At 37.7% G+C, this 21,911-nt stretch overlaps 1 long non-coding RNA gene across 6 annotated transcripts in view; it reads left to right on the forward strand.

Annotated features, from left to right (window-relative positions):
• Positions 1 to 21,911, forward strand: part of LOC143669098 (uncharacterized) — a 526,175-nt gene that overhangs the window by 437,803 nt on the left and 66,461 nt on the right. For 5 of the 6 annotated variants that reach the window (XR_013168699.1, XR_013168702.1, XR_013168701.1 and 2 more), the window contains exon 11: positions 2,341 to 18,608. This is a non-coding gene — a long non-coding RNA (uncharacterized LOC143669098). Of the gene's footprint in view, positions 1 to 251; positions 2,169 to 2,340; positions 18,609 to 21,911 lie in introns of those variants that run through there. The other variant, XR_013168704.1, reaches the window with a different exon arrangement.

Genomic DNA, 21,911 nt, shown 5'->3' on the forward strand with positions numbered 1-21,911 from the left:
TGCCCTGGGAACCTTTCCAGACATTTAAGAAGACATCATCTTTCCCTTCTCAGCCCTCTTGTACTACTAATGATCCAACACTCATTTAGCAGGCAGATTAAGACCTATTTATTACTTGGAAATAAAGCTTGAAAAGATAGCTCACAACAGAAGATAATAAATTGTGCCAATAGAAAAATAGGACAAGCTCTAAAGAGTATAATTCTCTGAGGGAGGGGACAATGCCTTATGTGTGTCTGTTTCCTTTGTAGTGCTTTATGATGCCTAGTTATTAACAAATATAAACCAGTGGATGATATATTCAGAGGATAATGAAGAGCCCAGTCTGGTTAAATGGACAACATACAATCAGACAATTAAGTGCCTTGATTGTAAAGAAATAAGGACCCATCCTAGGTTTTGGACAAGGGGAGTGACAAAATGGAAATGATGGCTTGCTAGGATCAGTTTGGCTGCAAGCTGCCAGATGGACTGGAATTGAAAGAAGGAAACCAGAGAGAAGATGGTTGATTGCAAAGGCATGAGTGCCTGAGCTTGGACCCAGAAATGGATGCTGGAGAGGAAATGCTAAATTCTAGGGTAGTTTATAAAGAACAAAACTTCAGGACTTGGGCATAGGTAGAGGATAATGCAAAGAAACGACTGAAAGGTGACTTCCCATTTTCTTCCTTGGATAACTTTGGAATATCCTGCTTGGGAGAAGGGTTGTCTTTGAAAGTTGAAGAAGTATGCAGGCACTAGACCTTGAATTCTGTGACAGCAGAGACCCTGTCTGTCATGTTCACCACTGGATCCCTGTGTCTGGGACAATCCTTTACACACACACACCGGTAGGAAGCCGATAGGAACATCTTGAATGAATTAGTAGCCACTTACTATGATATCTACACAGTTGAATAAGGCAAATTGTAAGCAATTATCCCCAGCTGTTTAATGATTCTCTGGTTCCAGTTAGCTGGAATGATCCATTTTTGTGAAAGGTATTCCTCTCACTTCCCGGGCTGGTTGTCCCAAATAGGTGAGTTATTTAATTCCAGGATGGGTGATGGAATCTATAAACCCTGAGGCTGTCTCTTTCCTACATCCCTCAATGCAAGTAGGAAAACATACCTGGCCTCAGAGCACCTGAAAGAGGTGCTGGTGAAAGCAATTGTTTGTTCTTGCCCTGCTGAAAGGTGGCAACAACCTTATGGCTTGAGGGCTCTGGCTGCAGCAGCGAGCAGCATTAGAAAAATATCACCACGATTAGCCAGCATGAGATGCCAAGCTCAAATAAGAGGCATGTCAATTCAATGAAGCAGAAACATTTTGCTTGTTTTCAATGGTTACTTGTGGGAGAACTTTACTGGTATATGTTTGTATGCCTTTAAATAAGAAATTGCATTAAAAAAACAAAAATAAAAAAACCGTAAAAACCATCTCCTCCCTTCTCCCTATAAAGAGACATGCTTTTCTCCTTGGGTGAATCTTGCCACTGCTCCTCCCCCAGAAGAAAGGGAGCAGTCTTGGCAAGCATCTTATTAGTCTAAAAATAAATTATTCAGAATGCAGGTTCAAGATATAGATTGCAAGGGGAGATAATAGAATTGGTTTTCCAAGCCCGATCATGCTATGAAGACATGGTGTGTGCTTTTCAGGAATCCACTTAAGTGGAATCAGCTTTGACTAATACAAACTAGAAATAATATTGCTGCCATCCAGCTAGCGTCTGTGGTACAGCATCCTCAGAATGTCTGCAAGTATCCATGGTCTCTTTTAGTCGGTGTCAGGGTGTAGATGTAAAACATCTATGCATTCACAAGCATTTCTTCTGAGATGCATTCTTGTTCTTTTAAGGAAATTTCTTCCTGGCAGCGTGTGTGTCTGAGTGTGTGTGTGTGGGGGGGGGGGCAGGTCTCACTTGAGATTTGTCTCCCTCCTTCCCCCCCTGCCTCTGCGAAATAGTTGACCACATCAGGAGCCGACTCCAGCTCGTCATGTGGTTTCTCATGTGATGCTGGGTTTGCAGCACTTTGGAGCCAGAGCCTTTGTGACTCGGTACTCATGGACAGTAGCGTTCAGGGGCAGAACAGATTTGGGAGGGGGCGGGGAGGCCAATAAACCGAGAAACGTCAGAAATAAAAGTCGCACGAAGTACTCTGATCTATGTATTCCTCTTTTTTTTTTAATTTGATTTTAACTCTTGCTTTTTTTTTTTTTTTTTTTTTTATGATTTGCGTCTTTTTCTGTTCCCACCCCCGCAGGCACCGAGCTGCGCTGTTTTGCGGTGTTGTTGTTGTATTTTTTTTTTTTTTTTTTTTGGTTTTTGTTTTTTCTGAAGCAGCCTGTCTTTCCTCACAGCTCCAAGGCTGCATCGCTGCGGGCACGCCACGCTTCCCCGGCTTACCTGTGCTGCTCTGGGCTGCTCCTGCCGCCTGTCCGCCTTGCTTCGCCATGGTGCGCCCGAAACGGATCGTCCGGCTGCGCAGTGCGGAAGAAGGACATGCTCTTGGAGCTCGGAGCCAAGGGCCCCCTTCGCAGCTGGATGAGGAGCCGTGGAAGACCGGGTGAAGCTCCAGAAGACCCGGGGTGGGGAGGATAGAAAGAAAGCAAAGGACTGGGGAAGGAGGAAGTAGGAATCTTCTCCACCCAATGCCAACTGCTGCACTACAGGGCAAAAGCGCCAGCAACCCCGGCTGAGGGCACCCAGCTCAGGCTGCACCCAGGGATGTGTCTAGGAGGAAAAGCCCTGTGGAGAGGTGGTGGCATTTTTACCTCAGAGTGGAGCTGAAGATGGATAAACAAGGTATCTGATGGATCTGCCTGACAAGGCAGAGTTGGAGAAAGGCAGAGTGATGGAGCGCGTGAAAAGAGAGAGGAGATGCCGGATGCTGTTTGTCTGCGCTCTGCATTCTCATTCTAGAGAGGACGGCATAATTTATAACCCAGTCCATGGGTGGAGGAACTGTAAATTGTGGTCTGGAAGTCCCCCGGGCTGTCAAGGAAGAAACTGATGGGCTAGGTGGTGACTGTACCAGTGTCCCCTGAGAAAACAGCAGTCTTGCAGCATGGATTTAAATGCATGTGCGTGCATGTATAGATATGAAAAAAGAGAGATTTCTGACCATTTTACACAGGAAGTCTGTCACTTTGCTGGATTGGGCTTGATTACAGCTTGTGTTTTCAGCTCCAGCTCAACACCCATTTCCTGACTAGGGAGAGAGCTTGGCCAGAGCAGCTGCATACAGAATTTTCCTTTTAATGTGAAAGCAAGCCCGTTCAGCTTTAACTCCTTGAAGTTCTGAGTGCTCTGTGCCTTGCTAGGACTGATTATGGGGTTTTGTTTTCTTCTTCTTCTACCAGTCCCTGTAAACACAGCTGTATTCAGTATGGTGAAAAATTCTATCATGTAAATAGAAATCTGATCAATTTAATCAAAATAAATGTATCCCAGATGACTTTGAGACCAGCTGGCTACCACAGGCTTCAGATGCTAAATGCTCAATGGAGAGGAATACAGTGTTCTATTTATGTTTTTTAGAATTCTAGAATCAGCCTCCAATTAGAAAGAGAAATCCTTTTCTTAAGGAAGAGAGATGGTCCTACGGGCTCACTGCCAGACGCTTAGATACAGACGTGGATGTGGTGGGTGATTTGGAGGTGGTGATGTTTGCGTTTCAGAGGGCACGTGCCATTCGGCAGAGTACGGCTGTATCAGTATGGAGAAAGCCTGCAGAGAGCTGATTCTGTTACAGAGAGGCGAGAACCTTCCACAGAGCCTCTGGTGAGGCCGGGGGAGGTGCCTGGCATTTGTTGTGGATTCAGATGAGTGAGCTGTGGCACTCCAAATCCAGCTAGGCAGGGTCAGCTCCAGTGTGGGGACAAGGAGCTTTCCCAGTTGTCATGGGGAGCTCTTCTAGGACGCCTGTCTGACCTTACCACTGTTTGTTACTAATTCTACAAAGGCAGCTCTGTGTGTTGGATTATGTTTGGCCAGCTGTTGATGCATTCCTGCGGGTGGGGTTGGGTGAAGATCTTATTACTGTACTTCCAAACTGCAGATCTGTGTGCAATGGGGAGTAGGAAGGGGATGGAAAGAAAGCAAGCCAGAGAATCTGAACACTCTTACTCCTTTCTTCGCACAGTCCTAGAGTGAATCCAGAAAGGCTTAAAAGTGGAAAATAGAAAGAAAAAAAAAGGAAAGAGGGAGTCAGGGCTGAGGGGGTGAGAGAAACAGAATGAAATGGAGCAAATACATGAGAGAAAAACAGACTCAGAACTTCAAAGCTGCACAGACAAGCAGAATGTCAGCAGCTCGTAATTAGCAGTTCATGATTGCGTCAGTGCCTATCTCTCCAAGAATAACTATGTGATGTGTGCCATGAAGTCAAGAAGATAGTCATAACTAAGTTATCAAACCCAGTTCAAACCAGGGCAGATGGATTAAGGAATTTTCTATGTTCATAAATCAAATACTGATGGATTACACGTTTAAGACTTGCTGAATTCTGCATAATTGAAATTAAGTGATCCATTTGTCAGGGGGGAAATGTTCATTAAATGAAACTGTGAACCCCTTAAAAATGCGGATTAACCATGCAGGAAAATATCAATGCCAGCCCCGTCAGTGAAAGAAAGTTCCCCACATCACCACAGGCTGCACTGCCAGTCTCCAGTCTCTGCATTCACACATAATTTTGTCGGTTTGCATTTGCACATTGAACTAGAAAGGAGTTATTAGTTGCATTCAAATAAATATGGTAAACGAATTCCCACATTCCCATTTGAGAATTCAAAAACTACTGCGGGGTTTGGATTTTTGTTGCCAGCGCCCCTTTAAACCTTGAAGGAGCTCTCCTTCTCTTGAAGCCACACAGCAGTTTATTGGTAATCCTTTGGGGGAGTCAGGGAACTATGATTTCGGAGATTTCAAGGCCACGTTCACATCCTTCCTTGTCTCCTGTGCTTAGAGATTTTGGCGTGACTGGCTACGTCCTCCACAAAGAGATGGTGGGAGGAGCTGATTGGTCCGCCGGCTCAGAATGTTTACTCTTATTTGTTTTCAGTGCTCCTCCGTAGCATTCATTGTGTGTTTGTATTTGTGTTCACGCCGCACAATTACTCCCGACCCACTTTGTTTCTGTGCCCGAAGAGAAGTCAATTTTAGTTCAGCTTCGTGCATTTGGTTTGCTCGCTAATATGCATATATGTATCGCGTTGTACGTTGATGCATTTTCCTTTTTAACGCAGATTAGGGGAAACTGTAGGCAGAGAAAGCCGTGTATATGAAATCAATAGCTTTTTGAATCACGTATAATATCATTTAAATATACTTACTCTAAGGTTGCCACTGCTGACATTGTCTGAGCCTGTTTAATTTACATCTTCGATTTAGTCGAGAAGCGCAAACTGCCAGATCAGAATAGCTATTCTGTGCACCCAAAAGGGTGGAAGACGTTATTTTGTGTGTGTTCCTTCAAACAGCTGGTCATTAATGCAGCACCCATTTCCAGGGTGAAGTGCTGGTGGACATGAATGGCCATCTGATTAATGCTGCCCCTCAGAGGGTCCCCCACCCAGCAGCGATACTGGCTGCAGAATAATGCAGCATAGATGTGATTGCACTCTAACAGGGTAGTATGTCATTGTGTCACCAAGCAATTGAGGTTATTATGGGGCAGGGCAGACAGCCGGGACAGTGGGGTTACTAGACCGTAGCATTTTTAGAAATACAGGCCTGACCTACTTAGACTTATTCTCTCTGGCTGGCAGCTGCAGGCTGCATGGAGTCTCCTGATAGGCTGAGACTGTTGCTAGGGGAAATTTGCATGCATTTTTCGACACACAGACTCAGTGACTGAATGATAGAAGCTGACTGGAATTAAAGAGATTTGGTTTAGTATTATACAGATTTATCTGCCTCGTTTTTCTTGCTCAAGTGCAGAGAAAGGGTGCAAAATGCAGATTTTGTGTGTATTTGTTCTGTGACCTTCTTGTTCCCTGCCCTAGGAGACCCAAAGGGAGGAGAGCAGAACAGTTATGAAATTTTGGTTAAACTCTGACTGTTTGGGTCATTGAAACAATGTTGCAAATTGCAAGATATTTAAGCTTAAAGACAACCGGGAATGACTAACAGAAGGTTAGATTATTTTTCCTCTTCTGTGCACTAAGCTGTTTTGAAGTTGAGCATGCATCTTTCATGCCCTGTATATTTAAACTCTCTTTCCCTTTTGGGCTTGAACAAAACATTTATGTAAATTCTTTTCTATCCAAACACGTTGAAGCTTGCAATCTCTGGCTTGTTTAAAATAAGATAGTTAGGATTCTAGATTTAGACAGGGAAAAAATATATACCATTTTTCTGCACAATATTCTTTTCTGAGCTATTTTGGGTTTGACTCTCTTTTCAAAACCAGCCTGATGTTTATGCCTGTAGATGAAACTTAACTGCTCCTACTCTACCCCCTTGGATTCAGAATGTACAGAAAGACATAGGTTTTTCTCCAAAAGAAAGTATGTCTGCAGAATTTATCTGATAAATGTTTTTCCTGCTTGCTGACATATTCACTGCACGTAGAGAGCTCCCATAATCAATCTTATAAGATGACCCACTTTTTTCTTCTCCTCTAAGTGTCTGTGTATTTTTTTATTTTTTATTTTTAATAGATCTCTGCTGGAGATGGGCTTTTAATAGATCTTTTGAAGGTGATCCAAAAGTCCATCAGGAGAAAAATAAAAGCAATATATCTTCAGGAATCCTTGGATATTTGTGGTTTCTGATTATATGCTATCTGCCCTTAAATCACAGTTTTCCTCTGTTACCTTTAACTGCGAAAAGTAATCATTATCCTGCCTTTTTATTTGAAATTAATGTTTGTAAGAACATGCTGTAAGTAAACAACAAGCTTTGGCTACATAAAGGAGAGGAATAATGTAGATTCTTGTAAACTTGTAACCTTGTATTTCTTGGCCACATGAAAAAAGGCAAGAGAAAATTTGGGTGGGGATTTGTTTTCATTTAAGTTTTTAAACATATTCAGAATTATTTAGATATCCGTGTTTTCAGAAACTGATTTCCACTTACAGCAGAAACCACAGTCAAAACAAAAAATTCTTTAATGGTGTCATAGGCAAGAAATCATCAATCTTCTTTTTTTTTTGTTAAGCCCAGCAGCTGTTTACATTTCAGCATATAAATATCATATAAATATCAAGCATATAAATATCAAGCTAAAACAGAGCCTGTTTTCAAATTTTCTAATCAGTAGACCATACTCTGTCTAGTTTTAAGGAGCCCCCCCAAAATATTTACTATCAAATGTTTCCAATCATATTACCATTTTTTCTTAACTGAATGCAATATCAATTTATATTTGTTGAATAAAATATTACCTTGGTGTGCCACTCCTTCCAAAACAAAGCAATTGCATTTATAATTTGAATAAGTGAATATTTTAACTTTTCTTCTAGGGTACATACATTACACAGGTCAATGAATGACCATTTAAATATCTACATCCAAAAATCTAGAAATAAAATGTCACTTTAAAATCATGTATGTAAGGGAAAAAATAGCCTAATTTCATTAACATTCTTTAAAGGACAGATGCCTAATTTATGTGTTAAGTACAGCCTGTATCCATATAACAGTCATGTGGAATGTTTATTATTTCGTTAATAATAAATTGGCCACACTGAAATTGTTTAGTATAAACCTTATTTAGTTGTTTAAATTGTTAAGAATTTTTCATTGCTGTGCTTTCATCCATTACTTGAGAGGTAAGTAGTAGGTGGGTTAAAAACCAAATGAGCATATTTCAAAATGTCATTTATGCCGCTTTAGCTACAGTTAAGCTTAACTCCCAGATATTCACTTATCAAGTGTATGTCTGTAATACTAATTTTATCCACTGCCATTGATCAAAAAGCCAAAGGGGCAGTCACATTCAATCATTGCTTCGATCCTTTATTCATTAGATAAGTATTTACTCTCTGCTGACACATGAGCCTGGCTTCTCAGTTATAAGGTTCAACGTGGGCCAGTGAGCTTTTGGGGTTGTGGTTGGGGAAACAGTGAAGGGGAAAGTAGCAGTTGGCTGTTGTGAGGTACCAAACCCAGTTGGAATTTGGGTTAAATATTTACCCTCACTGTATACGGTCTAATACTGAATGCAATTCTGTTGCATAATTCTTATAACTTGGGGAAGAGCCTGGTGGTAATGATGTGACCATTTTTGGACATCACATTTGGGCATGATCAATTCTCCTAATCCCACAAACATGCTACATCTTTTCTGAACTATCTCAATAATTTTATCATATTGAACATTTAATAGGAAACTGAAACATGCCTTTTGTGGAATCATGAAAGCATACTATAATCCAGAGATTTTCAACATCATTATTTAAGCAGTTAATACTATTTCAACTATCTTATTTAAGTGCCCAAGCTGTATAAGCCCTGGAACTACATGAGTCACTAAATATTTTTTGCTTTGTTTGCTCCTTCCTTTCATCTCTGTTCACTCTTTTGAGTTTATCCTAAGTTGCTCTCTTGTGTGGGCACCCTGAATTTCCCAAGCAAAGCACTTAACGAATTGTGCTATTCTAGCTTCTTACCCCTCTGATCACCATTCTGTAACAAACTGAATGTAAACCTTCTCTGACTCCTGTAGGCAGATTGCTTCCAGGCTTATTTGCTAAACTGTTTCTCCATGAGGGTCCAATCCTTTCTTCATGGATGTACCAGGCACATGGAAGTTGCTTAACAAATAGTGGTTGGCTAAGAAGTGAATAAATGAGTGAATTAATGACTATACCAGACCAGATAGTAAATTCTTTAGGCTTTGCAGGCCATAAAGTGTGGCAAAAACTGGACTCAGCTGCTATAGTTTGAAAGCAACCATTGATGGAGTATATATAAAGGAATTAGTGTGGCTATGTTCCAATAAAACTTTATTTACATAAACAGGCAACTGGCCAGTATTGGCCCCTAAGCTGTAGATTGCTGATGCCTGGTATAATCATTACTTATGATTTTGAGGGATATTTTAAAATCAAAATATAAATTGAAGAAGATCAAGCTATTAAAAAGGGAAAAGGATTTCAAAAAATTTAGTTAAAAATAATGAAAAGGGTGGGTTGGTTTTATTTGAAATGAGAGCTCATTGCTCACCAAACAAATTTTATTCCCTTGATGATGACACAGATGGAACAGTTTGTTTCAAAGCTCAGAGATGAAAGCAAGGATTGTTAAAATGTTATGCTGTTAGGAGGGCCTCCTTGGCTCAGCAGGCAGAGTTCTCGCCTGCCATGCAGGAGACCTAGGTTCGGTTCCGTTGCCTGCCCAGACAAAAAAAAAAATTTTTAAGTTATCCTGTTATATTGTTCAGTGTATAAAAAGGAAGAATGGAAAGATTTGTTTTTCAGCTTATCTTCTAATGTTGGTTAACTAGGGACAACAAACAAGCCCAACTACTTTGTTTGAGGAACCGGCACAGAATTTGAAACATACCATATGGTAGAGGTTCTACATTTCCCTTGTTTATCCTTTCTCCCATACCCCTCAAGCCTCCCACTTCCCTTTTCCCATTATTATGCAGTGGTAAATGTTGGCTTTGGTAGATAGGAATTGGAGGCAATAAGCATGTATGAGTAGTTACCTAAAAGCATGAGTCTGGGTATCAGGCAAGCCTGTGTTTCAGTCTCACCCCTGGCACCTGCCAGCTATGAGGCTTGGGGCACTTTAATTTACTTCCCTTGAGCTTGAACTTCTTCATTCATAAAATAGTGATAATATCTATCTCACTGAGGTTTTGTGGAGGTGAAATAAGATCATGGACATGAAACACTTCTAGCACTTTGTAAGTGTTTAATAAAAATTGACTGCTGGTGCTGCTGTTTCTACCACCGCTATTACTTTTATTATCGTGAGTTGTTCTGCAGCAGAGGAAGTATGTGATCTGGCATTGGGCTTGTGATCTTGGCAGCATCATTATGGGTAACTGGCCTTAAAGAGGAATCACCTAGAACATTTATTTGGGGGCGTTAGATATCAGAATTCCTGAAGCCAAGAGGAGGGCATATACAGAAGCCCAAAACCAAGTTTAGAGGCATCCAATATTTTTCAAAACTTGCACATTCACTGTCTGTTTTGGTTTGCTAAAGCTGCCAGAATGCAATATACCAGAAATGCAATGAGTTTTAAAAAGGGAATTTATTATGTTATAAGTTAACAGTTCTAAGGCCATCAAAATGTTCAAACCAAGGCATCCTGGGAAAGATACCTTGACTCAAGAAACGCTGATGGATCTGGAACACCTCTGTCAGCTGGGAAGTCTGTAGCTGGCATCTGCAGGTCCTTTGGCCTCTGGTTTCAAACAGCTTCCCTGTGGGTGTTTTCTTTCTCCATCTCCAAACATCTGGGTCTAGTGTTGGCTCTTTCATGTCTGAGGTTTCTCTAAATGTTTTCCCTTTTAAAGGACTCCAGAAAACTAATCAAGACCCACCTTGAATGGGTGAAGTCACACCTCCATCTAATCAAATGGTCACAACCATAATTGGGTGTGTCACATCTCCAGTGGAAACAATTCAATCCAAGATTCCACCCCACAATATTGAATCAGGTTTAGAAGAGCAAGGCTTTTCTGGGATACATAACAATTTCAAGCCAGCACACTTTCTTAACTCTAATTTTTTTTTTTTTAATTGGCTCATATGTTTTACAGCATATTTTCTTCCAGGACTATGCCAAAGCTTCAGTGTGTTTTTTTATCTGTTTAGTGTATGGCCAAAGATAATGTAACACAAGGAACTGCTATTCTACCCGAAAGCTGTGATTTCCTTTTCTGAAAATTAAACCCAAGGCTTATCTCCTCCAGAGAATTTATCCAGATTAAATGGGTTAGGAACAACACATGTCCATGAATGTTCCTCAGTCTTAAGCTGATTTTGTGTCAAATGATTGCGTTTTTAAGAGCTTTTGTTGTCTATAATTGCCTAGCTAGCTGCTACCCAGTTCCCAGGACTTTCTTCTGTAATCATGTTCCCCTTTAAGTCTTTTTGGTCCCCACATTTGTCCTGGGTTTTCCCCTTATGTAAGCACCTTGAGTTCTCCAAGCAAAGCCCCTATTAGACCACTGTTCTCCCTTTTCACCTCTCTGATCCCCGCCGTGAGAGTGTAATAATGTTCCACTGCAGATTGGAGACTGACAGGTGCATTTAGTGCTCAACAAATATTTGTGGAAATTGTCAGAAGCATGACATTTGTCTGTCTGTACATTCTAATAATTCATATTAGGTAAGTGCCTTGGAATTTTTCTGCACTTTTAGTGGTAAGTGCAAATTGATGGTGAAATTCACAGGTTAATCCCTCTCATGAATCATAGAACATTACCCCAAAATAGAGTCCTATCCATATAAATATAGAATTAGTAACTGAGAAAATAAATATATTACTGTGACTTTGAGTTAAGAACGAACTAATCATTTTTATTTAGACAGAATACGGCATAGATATGCAGGTGAGAAAACAACATTTTTTAAAGGATCAAAATATAAGAACTTATAAAGGAAGCATTTGGTACAAAAGAAAGATCATTTTTCTTTCTATCATTTTTCATAAAAAAAAAAATCTTATTCCAGGTGTGAAGCATGTTCTTGGTTCCAAGAAACCATCGAGAGGCTTATTAAATGAAAATTGTTCAGGAAACATCAATTGAATTTGATATTTTGACTTGTCTTCAAATTTTTTCCTGAATAATAATTTAAAAATCCTCTAGTTTCTTGCCCATCCAGAAAAATGTTACATTGATGCTTTTAAAGACCTCTTTGTAACTCAGACAACTGAAGTATATTAACAAAAGAGACATGTAGAGGCAGGAAGGCTGGAGGATGAACTGAATGTTATCTGCTTGCCCTGAGTTTTTTTTTTTTCTTGCATTTTGTTTTACTATTTTTTTTTTTTTTTTGCCCTGGCTTTTTTTTTTCCTTGCAGCTGGTGGTGGCAACAGATGGCCAGGTATCCAAGGTGAATGAATGCCATGGCATGGGAGTGACAGTCTTTTTGTGTTCCCTGCCAATTAGGTGTGACTGGCTATTTTGAAAGAAGTCAATACATAAAAATTGGCGTTTGGCTAGTGTCTTGTAGAAGTGATCTTTCCTCCCCTGTTTGCTTTTCAGATGTGTTTAATACTCCATCTTTAGACTCTGCCCAGCCCTCTTGTTTTGAGAGGTGGATGTCAATCTTACAAAAGGCACTAGATAGATAATGGGACAGACGACATGAGGTTTAATTTCCCTTGTTCTTTAACTGCTGTGTAGGGATTATTTGTTTGTTTGTTTTTCCCTGTTCTGTTACAAAGAAATCTTTACTTCATCTTTTTCCAGGCCTGTGGTAATAAAAATCCATATTCCAAAAGACTCTTTGGTCTAGATCTCTAGTTGTAAGAATGAGGAATGCCAACATTGTTTTCCAAATATGGCCATTGGTGCATTTAATTTTATTGTATTTTATGAATGAAAGGCATAATAGAATTTGTAATTTTTGTGATCTAAGGAAATCTCTTTACACTTCCATATTGGAAAAGTATTCTGTGGAATTATGTCTTAAATTGTTTTGAACAAAAAACATAGAAGGGATCTTTGGAATCATTAATTTTTACTAGAATCTGAGGACTCTTAGTTTAAGAATTAAGAATGCCTGGGGAGGTGGAAGTGGGGGTTAGGCAATATATATAAATATTTTAAAAAGAGACTTATAGTAAAATATTAATTCCTTACAGCCAATTCAATTGAGGGCCAGTGAGCAGAGTTTGAACATTGCATCCCTCCTTTTCACTAGTTTTCCATGTTGCTAAATACTGGGAATCAGGACTCAGTTTCATTCTTCCATTACTGGTGGAGTTTCAAGGAAACACTTTAGCCTACAGGACCCTTCTATATTTTGAGGAGTTTGTATTTCCAGGATTCTCTTCAGATCCAGTGTACCCACTGGATTTTGTTACAGGTCATCAATTTCCCATTTTTATTTGTTAAAATGAACATTCTGAAGAAGAGTTTAATTTTAACCATGCTATTGCTTTGTATAATGCTTAGTGTCATAGAATGTGTACTCATAGAGCAAGCATGTAGTAGTGACTGCTTTTTTCTCTCTTTACAAAACATTCAGTCTTATTTGACCAATCCTTAGACGTAGCAATAGAAAGAACAGGAGGTGACATTCTTTTTTTCTTCTAAATAGAAGACTGACTTAGAAAGGTTGTTATTATATAATCATTTGTCCAATAGGAATTAGAATAATTAGAGTAAGTATCTTAGAACTGGCAGGGACCTTAGAAATAATCTAATCCTCCCACTGCCAGGCATTTTGCAGATAAAGAGATTGGGTCATGGAGAGGTTAAGAGATTTGCTCAAAGTCATGCAGCTAGTTTTTATCAGAGCTGGGACCAGAGGCTTGTTTTGTTTTTCTTGATTCCAATGTTGTTAATGTTCAGCTACCCTGCTATGCTTTAGTCTCTCTGGTTCAGAACTAGCCTACATTTCTTATATTTTAGAAATCTTTTGCATTTTGTAACCTAAGACACATTACTGAGAACTTACTTAGGAAAAATGTGGGAAAACACTGATGCAATGCTTTGCAATAGAAATATAATATATATATTTACATAAAAATATATGTATATAAATAGTAGGTTTGAGTGGTTCAGTTCAACATGCTATAACAGAAAATTCATAGCACTGCAGAACTATAGATGTGAATTACCAACTTGGGTCTGCTGCCAGCTAGCTATGTGAGCTTAGGTCAATCATTTATCTCTCTAGGAATTAGGGTTTTTTTTTCTTATTTTTTTTTACATAGGCGGGCACCAGGAATCGAACCAGGGTCTCCGGCATGGTAGATGTGAATTCTGCCTGCTGAGCCATGAGGGCCCACCCTAGGGATTAGATTTTTAAAGCAAGAGGATAGTACTCTGGTAATTAATTGAGGTTTCCTATAGTTCTTTTCCTGTGATAGTCTGTCAATGTCCAGAAAAAGTGACCCTATGTTTTTGAAGCTGTGACCAAAGTATCTCTTTACTCAATCATGATCTATGAACATTGTCATGAATTAAAGGAAGGCTGTTCCAAATAGACTAACGATATGGCAGTTAGAATTGTCTTATAAGAAAGTATTGCCCTGGTATTGATTCACGTATAAAATAAAAGGAAAAGAAGGGTTCTAGGTTTGAAATTCTATCAGAATTGTACCCATTTTTTAAACATCTGAATTATAACAATGGATATGGTTGGTTTCCTTGAATCTATGTTTGTGCGAATTCTAGATGAAAACAAACATATTTATATGGCAAAGGAATGCAAAGCTGTGTACTGTGGCTTATACCTGTGCTATTCAACCATCGCCACTAGTCCCATATGTTGTCCAGTATGCGAAATGTGCCTAGTTCAAATTAAGATGAGCTTTTAAGCATAAATACAATCCAGGTTGAAGACACTGCAATTAAAGAATGGGGGCCTTTAAAATTCATTAATAATATTTTAATTAAGGCAAAATTCATGTAACACAATTATCTATTTTAAAGTATAAAGTTCAGTGGCATTCGGAGCATTTGCAGTGCTGTACAATCACCAATTCTCTCTAGTTTCAAAATTTTTTTATCTCTAGTTTCAAAATACCCTGTACCCATTAAGTAATCACTCCATATTCCCTCCTCCCCCCAATCTCTGCAACAACTAGTCTGCATTCTGACTCCATGGATTTGACTATTCTGAATATATCATTTAAAAAATCAATAATATGTGACTTTCTGTGGCTGCCTTCTTTCACTAAGGATGATGTTTTCAAAGTTCATCCAAGTTGTTGCATGTTTCAGTAAGTTGTTCTTGTTTATGGTGAGTAATAGTCTATTGTATGGATATACCATAATTCATTTGTTCAGCTGTTGATGAACATTTATCATCACCTTTTGGTTAATATGGATAATGTTGCTATAGACATTCACGTACAAGTTTCTGGGCAGACATATGTTTTCATTTCTCTTGGGTATATAACTAGGAGGGGAGATGCTGGGCTATATATATGGTCATTCTATGTTTAATTTTTTGAGGAACTGCCAAATGGTTTTCCATAGATGCTGCACCAAAAAATTAGACTTCATAAAATTTGAAGTTTTTGTGCATCAAAGACATTATTAAGATTGTGAAAAGATGATCTACAGACTGGGAGAAAATATTTGGAAATCACATGCCAGATAATGGTTTAATATCCAGAATATGTAAGAATTACTACAATTCAACAACAAAAAGACACCCCAATTTAAAAATGGGCAAAGGACTTAAACAGACATTTCTCCAAAGATGTCCAAATGACGAACAAGCAAATGAAAAGATCTTGAACATCATTAGCTGTTAAATAAATGCGACTCAAAACCACTATGAGATACCACTTCACCCCCACTAGGATGGCTGTAATTAAAAAAAAAAAAGGAAAAACATAGGAAATAATCAGTGCTGGTAAGGATGTGAAGAAATTAACTCATTCCGAAATCATGCTTTAATATTGATTGTATGGTAAAATGACAATATTTTAGATATATCGATTAAAGTATATTTTTAAAATGAATTTCATCTTTTATTCTTGTTTTCTAATAGTACTCTAGAAAATTTAGTTATATATGCAGTTCACATTTAATTTCTGTTGGGCAGGCAGCACTGCTCTATCCTGTGGTTCATCTATTTTTTATGTGGCGAGCCTTTCCTAAGTGGCGGAAGTCTTGGGATTTTGTAGGCAGATGAGCAATACTGAGAGGAATTGTAGAGCATGGGAAGGATAGATGACTAAGAAATCTTTGAAAGGCATTAGCTTCCCACAGCATGGGGTAGGGCCATCCTTCTGGGAGTGGCTAACTGTGCTCCCACATTCATATTTTAGTGCCAATGCCTTACTTTGAAGGCTCAAATTGACCAGAGATGGGTGTGGCAGGCTACCAACTCACAATCAACCAACTGATTAAAATCAGTTTGCAAGAGCCCCTAATCACTATAGTACTGGATGTCTTGACTTTTAAAGGCTTTTCCCCCTCTTTATGCAGCCTGAAGTCTTCAAGTAGATTCAGCCTGAAGTTCTTATAATGCCAAGACATAATTACCTACAGGATTCATGATAATAGCAGAATTCTGGAATAGAAATGCTCAAGGATCAGAAAGGAGTTATTATAACCTTGCCAATAATAACAAAACATTTGAGCAACAGTAATTGTGACCTTGTGGGATAACCAACATCATCATGAACAAGCTGTAGGACCTTTGGAAATAGTTTATTTTTTTGGAAAGAGAGTGAATTGAACAGTGATTATGTTAGTGCTGTTCAGTGTATTTCAGTATTGCTTTAAATTGAGAAAGTGTGACTGTTATTGAACTTTGGCATAGTTATAATTAGACTTATCAGACTTGAGAGGTTTTTCCTACATGGCCAAAAGCTCACTGCAGTCTTAGAGTTGAATTGGATCTTTTTAGTGATGAGAAAACAGAGACTCAATTATGATAAGTACTTTGGTAGTGCTGGACCTGGGGGCTACGTCTCTTGATTTCTATAGTCAAGTACTGTTTCCATGTTATGATTGAAATATACTTCCTAAAAGATACCATTATTATTATTTTTTTAAATCACGTTACTAAAGCACAAGATGTTTTAGAGCCCCAAATCCTCTTGACTGCTTATATCTTAAAATTCAGAATAAAATGCAGCAAGACATATCCAGAACCCTCAACACTCTTGGAAAGATATTGTTTACAAACAGGCAAGTATAAAATAACTGAAAAGAGCCCAACCAACTTTGAAAACACTAAGGAAACCTCTTGTTTGCTGGCTGCAAGAAAGGAGTTCCTTTATTGACAAACTAATAGTAACTCTCAAGGTCAGGGCCTCCTGAAACTGAAAGCAGACATCCAAAGAAAAGGAAAGGAGACTTTTGCTTTATGTAGTAACTAAGTAGGATCTTATCAACTGACACCTATGCCAAAAGACCCCTACTGATCTTGAATGTAATACACAAAGAAGCCACTCGGAGGCACTGGAGAGCAAACAGAAGTAGGCAGAGCCTGATAGCAGAACCAGGTACGTCTGGCCAGGTAATCAGAAAACTGAATCTTGGGAAACCTCAGCCTTCAGGGAGAAGGCGAGTCCCAGAAAGGAAAGAGCTAGAAGCAAGACTCCCACATTTCTGTCTCCCCAAATATCTGGCTTACCTCTTATTAACACATACATAGAGTAGTTCAGAGCATCATAGCTAAAGATAAAATATCTGAATTGGGACCACAGTTGTCATCCCAAAATCAAAATTTGAAATTCTGAACTGGGACAAGACAAAAGGAACAACATTCACAGAGAAAAAGTATTCAGAATCTCTACACGCTAACATTCAAAATGTCCAGGATACAATCCAAAATTAAATGACATGCAATAGTCTGGACAATGGAACATATTCTCACGAGAAAAGAACATTAGCTGACATTGACACCAAGATGGCATAGATATTGGAAATAAAAGACAACATTTAACAAAGATATCAAACCATCCTCTGTGAAGTACATGCAATATGCTCATGGTGACTGTAGACATAAGAAATCTCTGCAGAGAAATAGAAATGTTAAGCAATGGACAATCTAGAACTGAAAATACAATATCTAAAATAAAAATACTTATATGATGAACTAACAGCCAAATGAAGTTACAGAGGAAAGAGTAAGTGAAAAATCAAGAGTAATTATTCAGTGTGAAGGACAGAGAGAAAAGTAGATCAAAATAACAATGAACAAAGCTTCAGAGACCTGTTAGATAATATCAAAAGGTTTAATTTACATGCACTTAGATGCACAGAAAGAGAAGAGAGAATCAATGGAGCAGAAAAAAATACTTGAGGAAATAATATTTCAAAATTTTCCCCGAATTGATGAAAGACATAACTTTAGAATCAAGATGCATCAACCATAAAGCAGGATAAACACAGAAAGTCCACACCAGCACTGTCAGATTGTCAAAAGATCAAAAGTAAGGAGAAAATCTTGGAATAGCAAGAAAAAATGATGCATTTCATACAAATAACTAGTGATTTGATTAGCTACTGAGTTTTCTTCAGAGCCAACACAGGCAGAAATGTGTGGAACAGCATCTTTACGGTGCTGAAAGGAAAAAAACAAATAAAACTGTTGACCAAGAATTCAATATCCAGCAAAAATATCCTTTAAGAATTAGGGCAAGTGGCTCAGTGGTAGAATTCTCAACTCAGGTTCAGTTTCCTACTCATGAAACCACCCCCCCCCCCCCCAAGAAAAAACAATGTTGTGAACAGAATTCCCTATGATACACATATCACGTATCTGCTTATGTGTGTGTGTGTGTATGTATAGATATAGAAATACATATATGTTGTAGGGAGACATATAAAAACAGAATTAGGGCAAAATAAAGATGTTTTCTGATTTTTGTTTTAAAAATCTAACATATTCCTCATCAGTAGAGTTATACTGCAGGAAATCTTGAAAGAAGTTCTGCAGGTTAAAGGGAAATGATTTCAGATGGCAGCTTGGATCCTCAAAGGAATGAAGAACATCAGAAGTGGTAAATATCCAGGTAAATATAAAGGAGTATTTTTTTGCTCTGCTTCTTTTCATTTATTTTAATATATATGTCTGTTTAAGAGGAAAAAGTATATTGTATTGTGGTATGTACAGTCTATAATACCAACTATAATACATGTACCAGTTATAGAATAAAGTAAAGGGGGAGTGACGTGGACGTATAGAGTTGCATAGTTTCTAATTTGTGATATAGTACAATAATTGTAGGATGAAAATTTAAGAATTCATATGGTAATCTCTAGAGCAGGATTGACACTATTGACATCTGGGGGCCAGATTGATGTAGGGGACTGTGCACTGTAGGATGTTTAGTAGTGTCTACCCACCCCCGACCCCAGCTCTAACAGCCAAAAATGTCCACACATGTTTTTAAATGCCCCCCAGGGAGTAAAATCATTCTTAGTTGAAAACCATTGTCCTACAGCAGCACAAATACACACACGCACAAATATGAAAATTAAAATAGAATTCTAAAAAAACTTCAAATAACCAAAAATAGCAAGAAAGGAGAAACAAAGAAATAAAAAATAGATGAGACAAATAGAAAACAATAAAATGGTAGACCCTAACTGAACCATATAAATAATTACACTAAATGTTATTGGAATAAACATTCCAATTAAAATAATGGGATTGTCAAAATGAAATAAAAGAAAAGGTATAACTATTTGCTGATACATAGTGGTATACTGCAAATATAAGAGATAGGTGCAAGAGGTGTAGTTCAAATATAAAGACATGGGTTGAAAGTAAATAGATGGAGAAATGTATCATGCAAACAGGAAAAAAATAGGCTTGATTAATACCAGACAAAATAATCTCAGTAATGAAAATTATCAGACAGAGAAAGAAACAACTCCAAATTATATAGGAATCAATTCATCTTAACTGCATAATAATCATAAATATGTAAATATCTAATATCAAAGTAAATACATTACTCCCTTTGCCTCTGAAAATTAAAAAAATTATCAGCAATAAAGGGTAAGAAGTACAATTCTACCAGTTTAGAGATTTAACACTGCTCTTTCAGCAATTAATAGAACCGCTATACAAAAAAATTAGTAAAGGAAATAGAAGACCTGAATATGATTTCAACTACCTTGAAATAAATGCATTTATAGAACACTACACCCAAAAACTGTGCTTATACATTCTTTTCAAATGCATATATGATGTGTCCTCCAGAATAGATAAAATGTTGGGATGAAGATAAATCTTGATAAATTTTTTAAAAGAATAAAATCATACAGAGTATGTTTTCTGTCTTAATAGAATTAAATTAGGAGTCAACAGCAGTAAGAATACAAACAAGCAAAAAAATTCAATTATTTGGAAACTAAACACATGTTCTTAAGTAATCCATGGGTCAAAAAATGCACCATAAGGAAAATAGAAATTAGTTTTAAATAAATGAAAATTTAAAATAAAAGAAAATTTCAAGCAGTGCTTCAAGATAATGTAAAGCTTTAAAATGCTTTTATTAAAAACAAAGTAATTTCCTAAAAATTAATGATCTACATTTTTCCCACCTTAAGAAATTAAATGACAAAGAACAAATTAAACCTCTAATTAAGTAGAAAAAAGGAAATAGTAAAGAAAAAAGTAAAAAGTGGAAAAGTAGTAGAGAAAATTTATTATACCAAAGGATTACAAAAATTTGATTAACCAATACCTAGACTGAACAATAAAATGAGTCAGAAGAAACAAATTACCAATATCAGGAAAGAAAGAGGACACATCATTATAGGTCCTATAGATGTAAAAAGACAATAAGAATATTATGGACAACTGAATGCCAGTAAATTTGGTAACCAGAATGGGATGGACAAATTCCTTGAGAGATAAAAATTCATTTCTGAGAAGGATATTAGTAAAATGTATTGCAGTGCTTGGCATACATTAAGGTCTAGCAAAATTAACTCTCTTCCTTCTACAACTTTTCCCTGTCTTCTGTCAGAATTCTGAGTTGAAAGAGGACAACCTTAGGAAACATCATGAAAGCAAAAATCAGGTGGCCAACTAACAGCAAAGAAGTTTCTAGTTGATTTAAAGTCAAGCGATATCACAGAAAGTTATAAGTGAACAGATAAAAATGATTAAGTGCCAATTTTATGTTTGTCCCCAGGTTGATAACAACAATAATCATGATAATAATAAGTAAAATGGATTGAACAGTTATGTGTCCTATCACTGTTTGAAGCACATTACTGCATTATCTCATTTATTTCTCACCAGAAACCAAGGAGGTAGTTAATATTATTATCTCTGTTTTAGAGATGAGGACATATGACATTTCAAGTGTTTAAGTAATGAACCCACAGATCACGTTGCTATTACTAGTGGAAAAGCAATCTGAACCCAGTTCATCTGCCTTTAGAACTTATTTTCTTAACCAGACTACCAGTTTAGAAAATAAATATCAGCCATGATCACTGCCATCAAAAATCTCCCCAGCTAATCCAGAGGGAAGGTTTACAGCTTGAAACAGTTGTTTCTGAGAGATTCAGAGAAGTGAGAAGTCAATCAGACCTTGAGTCATCTGAAAAAGCTTTAGTTTCTTTTTTAAATAGATAAATGGGTAGGACTTGAGTTACCTTTTTGTAGGATTGGTCTGATCACAACAAGAAAGAGCAGGCAGGAATAAGTTTCACGATAGAAGTGTGAACACAGTAACTCTTCTCTCCCCATCCCCCCTGAAAGAAGTGTGTTAAATACAGTATATATTACAAATAAAATTAGAGAGAGAGTATGATGGAGGATGGTGGAGGGACTTGATAGCTGATTCACTGTTGTTTTGTCTTGAAGTAGCAGGTCCTGGGGTAGTGAACTTTAAACTTTGAATCTTGACTCCTTGGTACGTTGTAAAATTAGTATAGTAAGTCATAACTAATACATTTATTTTAATGAAATAGAGTACAGTAGAATTGAAAATAAAAAGTGATTGCAGTTAAGAAAGATTTTTCTTAGTGAAACATTTGTTTTAGTTATATGTGTTCATGAAGTCACAATGTAAGATACATTTCTCAACAAAAAGACTTTTTTTTCTTTTGGAGAAATACGGCCCTAGAAAACAAAGTGCTGGAAAATGACACAGTGCATGGAGCGTTTGAAGATGTGTCCAGTGTGGGAATGCAGAATGGAGTGTAGAGGCAGGGCTGAGCTAGATTAGAAGGCTCTTGTAGTAATCTAGCCCAGTGAATGATGAAGGAAAGGGTGAAAGTTGGGAATAGAGGTAGAAGTCAATCCCAGGAAAAAAGTTGATGACTTGATTACAAGTTCTATAATATGGACG

Source organism: Tamandua tetradactyla, chromosome 25 (assembly GCF_023851605.1).
Source record: "Tamandua tetradactyla isolate mTamTet1 chromosome 25, mTamTet1.pri, whole genome shotgun sequence".
In the NCBI taxonomy this organism is placed as follows: Eukaryota; Metazoa; Chordata; class Mammalia; order Pilosa; family Myrmecophagidae; genus Tamandua; species Tamandua tetradactyla.